Source organism: Equus quagga, chromosome 21, assembly GCF_021613505.1.
Source record: "Equus quagga isolate Etosha38 chromosome 21, UCLA_HA_Equagga_1.0, whole genome shotgun sequence".
Lineage (NCBI taxonomy): Eukaryota > Metazoa > Chordata > Mammalia > Perissodactyla > Equidae > Equus > Equus quagga.
The window spans coordinates 2,632,856-2,640,235 of NC_060287.1; the positions used below are offsets into that span (position 1 = coordinate 2,632,856).

General features: G+C 36.0%; 1 pseudogene; it reads left to right on the plus strand.

The window, feature by feature from the left end:
* Positions 1–344: 344 nt before the first annotated feature.
* LOC124231539 (60S ribosomal protein L5-like) lies at positions 345–1,251 on the plus strand (annotated as a pseudogene).
* The last annotated feature ends 6,129 nt before the right edge of the window (positions 1,252–7,380 follow it).

Genomic DNA, 7,380 nt, shown 5'->3' on the forward strand with positions numbered 1-7,380 from the left:
CCAGAAACCAGCCCTGGGGGCACCTGGTGTGGACTTCCAACTCCAGAACTGTGAGAAAATAGCTATTTGTTGTTTAGGTCCAGTCTGTGGTATTTCATTATGGCAGCCTGAGCAGATTAAGACAGGGATGTGATAACTATAATAATACATAATATTCAGTGAATCTCTGTTATTTGCTAATATGCACATTGCTTTGCACATAGCATCTCTGTTTCTCAAAAACCCCTACATGGTAAGGGTTATTTTATAGCTAAAAAATAAAGCTTTTTTTTTCTTTTTTTATTCCCTCCCCAGAGCCGTGCTGGGCCTGCAGCTCTGTGGCCAGCCACGGACACGGGTCTCTGTTCTGCAGGATGGGGTTTGTCAAAGTTGCCAAGAATAAGGCCTACTACAAGAGATACAAGTGAAATTTAGAAGACGACGAGAGGGTAAAACTGATTACTATGCTCAGAAACTTAGTAATCCACAGTAAGTAACACTTAGTAATCCAGGATAAAAATAAGCACAACACACCCAAATACAGGATGATAGTTCATGTAACCAACAGAGATGCCATTTGTCAGACGGCTTATGCCCGTATAGAAGGAGAGATGATAGTTTGTGCAGCTTGTGCTCATGAACTCCTGGAGTATGGCGTGAAGACTGGCCTCGCACATTACGCATGCTGCCCTGGCCTGCTGCTGGCCCACACGCTTCTCTATAGGTTTGGCATGTGAAGGCCAAGTGGAGGTGACCGGAGAGGAACACAACGTGGAAAGCATCGATGGTCAACCTGGTGCCTTCACCTGCTATTTGGATGCAGGGTTTGCCAGAACTACTACCGGAAATAAGGTTTTGGGGGCCCTGACAGGAGCTGTGGGTGGAGGCTTGTCTATACCTCACAGTACCAAACGATCCCCTAGTTATGATTCAGAGAGCAAGGAATTCAATGCAGAAGTACAATGGAAGCACATCATGGGTCAGAACATTGCAGATTATATGCGTTACCTGGTGGAAGAGGATGAGGATGCCTACAAGAAACAATTTTCTCAGTCCATAAAGAACAATGTAACTCTAGACTTGATGCAAGAGATGTGTAAGAAAGCTCATTCTGCTGTATGAGAGAATCCGGTCTATGCCAAGAAGCCTAAGAAAGAAGTTAAAAAGAAGAGGTGGAACCATCCCAAGATGTCTCTTGCCCAGAAGAAAGATTGGGTAGCTCAAAAGAAGGCAAGCTTCCTCAGAGCGCAAGAGCGGGCCACTGAGAGCTAAAAAACTCAACCACAATTTTCTATGAAGATTCTTCAGATAAAGATAAGAATCAACTTATTGACGCAGCAGATATTTCTGTTAAGCTCTTCTTAATGAAACTGTAGGAAATACCCTGAAATTGAGAGTATTTTCCTTCAAGAAACAAGTATAGCTTTTTCCAGAAGTTGTCTTGCATGCCAATTTGAGCAAAGTTCACATCCGCTTCTTGGGCTTCTGCTCTCCCTGACAGGACTTATCCCTCAAATTGTGTGGTGCGCAGCTCTCCCTACAAATTCTGGCAAGCGACAGACCAACTTCCACTAAAAAATATTTCTTCCACTCATTTATTGTAACCAGATGATTAGGGGGAAGAAAAAGTGCCTTCAAAGTACACAGTTTTAAAGTAAGCAAAACAGGTGCTAATCCATGGCTTTAATTTTTGAGAGAATGTTGTCTAATGAAGTGACCGTCACATAACTTGAACATATTCACTCTAACCAGGTGAAACCTTTGAGCAGAAAATACTGAGAAAAATCTTTTCTCTGCAAGAGGTGTTTAATGTTATGGAGATGTTGAAAGGTACAAGCCAAATCTGAATAAACATGAAAATAACATGAAAAAGGAGAAAATGTTGACCTTGTATATCAAGTTTACATGAGAGAAAAATGTTAGATAAATTTACATTCCTCTTAAGAAATAGCTGTTTGGCCAAAACAAAATAATACTGTTTGGAAAATGGAAAATTATTATTAAAATGTTCTATGATTTCAGAGTCCTGCTCTTAAAGTCCCACTTCCCCATAGTTCAGATTGAAGAGATATTGATATGGATTGGGTCTATATCCTTAAGATGTCAGTTTTGAAAGACTCAGTTGGCTGGTTGACACTAACATGGACCCTTTGAATCTACAATGATGAAACTTCATCCATTTTCAGCCTCGAAAATCGGCAATTACACATTGCCGAGCAGAACACATCTTGATGGGTTTTGAATTTTAACAATCTCAGTAAGAGCCACTCAGAACATTCTGAAGCCACATAACATCTGATGTCTGAATGAGTTTAAATGTGTTTGTCTATAATACGGCAAACCATGCTATTAACCCAACATCTGTTTGTAAAGGAGTAATTTTAATTTAAAAAAGAAAAAAGAAAAGAAACAGGAAGATTTAGTAGCTTGAGCTCAGTCACATAATTTATAAATAGAACAAAACTTCAGACTGACTCCAGTTCTGCCAGGGGTGCCCTGGAGCAGCATGTCCCAGACCTCGAGAACTGGTTATGGCCATCTCCTCTCAAAGCAGCATTCTTGAAAGCAGCCATGGTTGGACTATTTACACTGAAGAAATTGGTAAATACTAAAAATAAGGACTTTTTTCTCCCCAGAAAGCTAGTTGTTAAACATTTGTTATCATACCACTGACGGCAATACATTACCTCCTACAAACAGAAAGGGAGAAAACGGCACAGACAGGTTGCAGTCACGTTGTAGAGGGTTTAAATGTTGGTCATACCTGTTTATTGTTGCTGAAGAACAGCACGAATTCATTAAAGTTTAGTTGATCTCTAAAATATTATGGATTGCATTGAAGATTACAGTCAATAAATATTTTTCTCATTGCCTGTTAACAAAGAAGACTGAGTAATGGCCTATGTTCTCACCAAGGCTCTTGGTGAGATTTTCTTGGTGAGATTCACAAGAAGGCTCTTGTGAATTTTTCCCAGTTTAGTGGCTTTTTATAAACACTTTCTTACTCTAATTTAGTCTCTATCTTTATGTTGCATTCTGAAGAAATGTATGAACTGAAATGGCCTACAAAGCAGGTGCAACAAATAATGCTAGCGGGATATCAAAAATTGCTAGAAAAATTGTCAGACACAGTGTTAAAATGTGAATTTTATGGATGTCGAGGGCAGGTGGATGTTCCAGGAATTGTTGGAGAAAACAGATGGCAACAATAGCTTATAACGGATTGCTACACATTATCTCTTATTATAAAAGGCATCATAAAAAATACTACCATCTGGGCAGAAGTAGATACAATTCATGAATGGTGGCTGAAAGAAACTGTAGCTAAGGACCAAATCTAACCCTGAGGAGTTGATGAGAAGGACACACCAACTGTCTTGAGCGCATCTCCCTAAGGTCTACACTCTAAAGATACTGTGTAGCCCATTATGAAGATCACACCCACCTTTGATGAGCACCATCTGCCCATAGTTTCAACATTGTTACATGGACAAGAAACTCTGACTGGGTTTGTATAAGAAAAATCACAAGTTGCTTTGAGTGCTGTTTTCCCCTCAGAGAGGTAAACAAATTCAGGTAAGTTAAATGTACTTAATGTTATGATTAGCTATCCTGGTTTGCCCAAATTGTAACTCTGCATTGCACTTCATTGAAACAGTCATCTGTACATATTCATAAGCATAACCACAGGATTGCATTTCAGTTGTTAAAGTTTGACTTCAAATATAGATGAAGCAACGTGAGTATGATTCACGAGGAACTCAAAAGGGTCCAAAAAGAATAAACAGTAATAGCATCAGGCAATTAAACAACAGCTTATTAGAGGAAGCTTAAGATACTCTATGACATACTGTATTAGAATTTATTTAACATATTTTACTTCAATAAAATATTTTATTTTGGTGAAGAAAGAGCCATAGTGCAAATAATGGAAATAATGTCATTAATGTAAATATAAAAATATTCCAATCACATAAGTAGTTTATGGTAATAGTTAAAAATATCTTGTAGTAACATTATCTTGTTCTGTCTGCATTTCTAAGTAAAATTAAATTATAAGAACTCTACTGTAGAGAAGAGACTCATGCAGAAACAACTGTCCTCTAATTTTTCATCAACTACAATGTTTTTAATTGTGATGTTTATGTGGTTATTTTTTAAATACATATATGTGTGATTTTTAAATGTTAAATAGCTAAGTCTTAGAATTTGATGAAAACACGTGAAATATATGGAATGACATGCCACCAACTCCAGTAATTTGACTCGATGACTTAACAGAAACAACATAAACAGGTCATGTCCAATGAAACAAAAATCAAGTCGACTTCATAGCTGTGCAACATTCAACAGCAGGAGAAAATGAAACAGTATCCATAGAACCTTGAAGTAAAAACTGAGTGTTCAGTCACACATCACGTAGGTGTGATAAAGATATGAAGATAGAGATCATCCTAATGACTAATTGCAAGAAGACCTGCTAAAAATGGTGAGAAATGAATATAAATTAGGAACCTATCATCCAGGTTGTTATGATTGAAAAGGATTTGACTTTGAACATTAAATTAATAAACATATAGAGTTAAACTAATTCATTTTAAGCTCTCACTTGAAGTAAAATAAAAAATGATAAAAAGAAAGTGAAAAAATGGATAATGATTATCCTGAGTTAAATTAACAAAATTCTGTAAAGGGATGGGGAGAGAGGAGATACTGGAATCCCAAAATATGAAATGAAAATTCTGTATTCTTAATCTTTCTTATAAGAGTTTCAAAATGATTGTTACACTTTCACATTTATAAGAGAAATGGGAACATAAATGTCTAAGCTTTTTCAAAAAAAAATATTGAAACATTTTGACAGCAGAAAAGAGCTCGTAGATCCTTTATCATTAAGAAATAATGCCCCATGCAGAAAATAAAGTGCATATAGATATTCAGCACTATGTTACTTTAACAACAGAAACCTAGGAACAACCGCTTTAACACTAAAGAAATGTTTACATAAATCCATAATATAGTTTAATAAGTAGCCATTAAAAGTGATGGTGAGAAATAATTCATAACAATATGGGGAAATGCTTAAAACTTCGGATGAAAAATTCACATGTATGTCATATATAGGTGCATGCACACACACATACAATACACATTGCATACAAATTACGTCAAAAAAAATCAGCTACCTAAACTCTGTAAAATGTATGTTGAAATAAATACACAAAAACCGGTTTCTGTTTGTATAATGTATATAGTTTGTATAATGTATACAGTTTATACAAATGTATAAATTTGTAGAACTCTAGGTAATGTTCCTTCCTTTAACACACACATACACACACTCACACAGACACACATGATGACACTTATGTTCTATAAAGTCGCCATGAATGCTGAATTAGTGAATCCTGAGCTATTACTCCTGGGGACAGTAAAAGTTTAGCTCCTATACGTCTCTGGCCATAACATTTCATTAACCAATCAATATATGACCTTGTTTTATGTGTTTCTATTTAAAGATACATTATGTGATATATATTTCTTACAAATAATTATATGCAACATTTTTTTATAATAAAACACTGGCCATGAAAGGTTTCACATTTTCCTGATTCTCAATATGGGATTGTAAATTTGTTTGGCTTTCAGCTCCACACTAGTGATGTCCAGGACACTTTTTTCTAACTGAAACAAATCTAACATACAATATCGTGCAAATTTAAGGTGTACCACATGTTAATTTGATTCATTTATATATTGTAATACGATTGCCATAAGTAGCACCTTTATCACATTACATAATGATTCTTTCTACTGGTTAGAGTCATGAGGTTCTTGTCTCTTAGCTGGTGTGGTGATTATAACATGACATTGTTGTCTGTATTCGCTGAACTGTGCACTAGATCTCTCGGGCTTATGTGCTTCTCTTGCAAGTTCATACCCTTGAACATCATCTGTCCTGTCGCAACCCTCCACCCCCTGGGAACCACCATTTTACTTTCTGCTTTTACAATTTTGGCTCTTTTAGATTCCAAATATAAGCGGTATCGTACAGTACTTGCAAGACACCTTTTTTTTTCAAGTGTTATCTCATGAATTCACAAATTTAGCCATTTTTTAGTTTTTCCATAGTTTTATCAAACATAATAAGTGTTATTTTAGCACTTTCTGGAGCAGTGTCACATACAAATTAATGCGTTTTTTCTTCTTTCTCCTGGATATACCATATTGTTGATTCATTAACATGAGACTCAAGGCCAACGGCTCTGTAATTCATGCCTGAAGGAAGCTTATTCAACATGTATTCCCTCCTCCTTATAACACATCAGAGCCTTCTTGTTCTTAGAAACACTAGACAGCACTTCAGCCCTATACTTGGGGCCCATTTAAGAAACAAATCATCAACAAAAAAACACAGAAATACAAAACACATGGCAGTAAATGGACTGTGAAAAGGGTTCTTGTTTGAGTGTAAGGGCTGAAACGAGAAGGCGGAGTGTCCCCTCACTTGGTCTCACCTGAAAATGCATGCCGCAGGGTAATTAGTTTGCTGATCTGCGCATGTCCACAATGACTTTAAACGCCCATGAAAGCGCCAGGCATATTGATTTTGGAGGTTACAAATAAATTTTAGCAAGTAAGTGAATTTGCAAACATGGAACCTGGGAATAACGAGGACCAATTGTGTGTAGATATACAGCATAGTTTATTGTAGTCACATGTTTTTATACCTAGAAAATATAAGATAATTGGCTAAGCAATAGAATTAATAAAATAATTTGTCTATAGAAATCATCAGTTATCCTAGGGTTGGCCCGATAGGGCAGTGGTTAAGTTCCTGCACTCTGTTTTGGTGGGCTGGGGTTCATTGGTTCAGATCCCAGGTATGGACATATGCATCAGTTATGGAGCCACGCTGTGGCCACATCCCACGTATAAAATAGAGGAAGATGGGCACAGATGATAGCTCAGGGCCAATCTTCCTCAGAAAAAAGGGGATTGGCTGCAGATGTTAGCTCAGGGCTAATCTGCCTAAAAAAAACAGCATGAGTTATCCTATATATGAAGAAAGAAATTCCACTCATAATGTAAACAAAAATTATAAATGCAATAAGATTCTACCAATGGAGAGTCTTAATTTTTAAATTAATATTAATTTTTCTTTAATTATAAATTTAATTAGTTAATATCAATCAAAATTACCAAAATTTCTTTAGAGAAATTTAAGAAATGTTTTAAAGAAATCTGGAAATATATATATATATATATATATATATATATATAATAGCCAAGCCATATTTTCAAAAGAGGAGCATAGAATTTCATAGTAAATAGTAAAACAAATTTTAGCCAAAAGTAGAGAAGACAGAAAAAATGCAGTATAATCGGTAAACCAGGGAG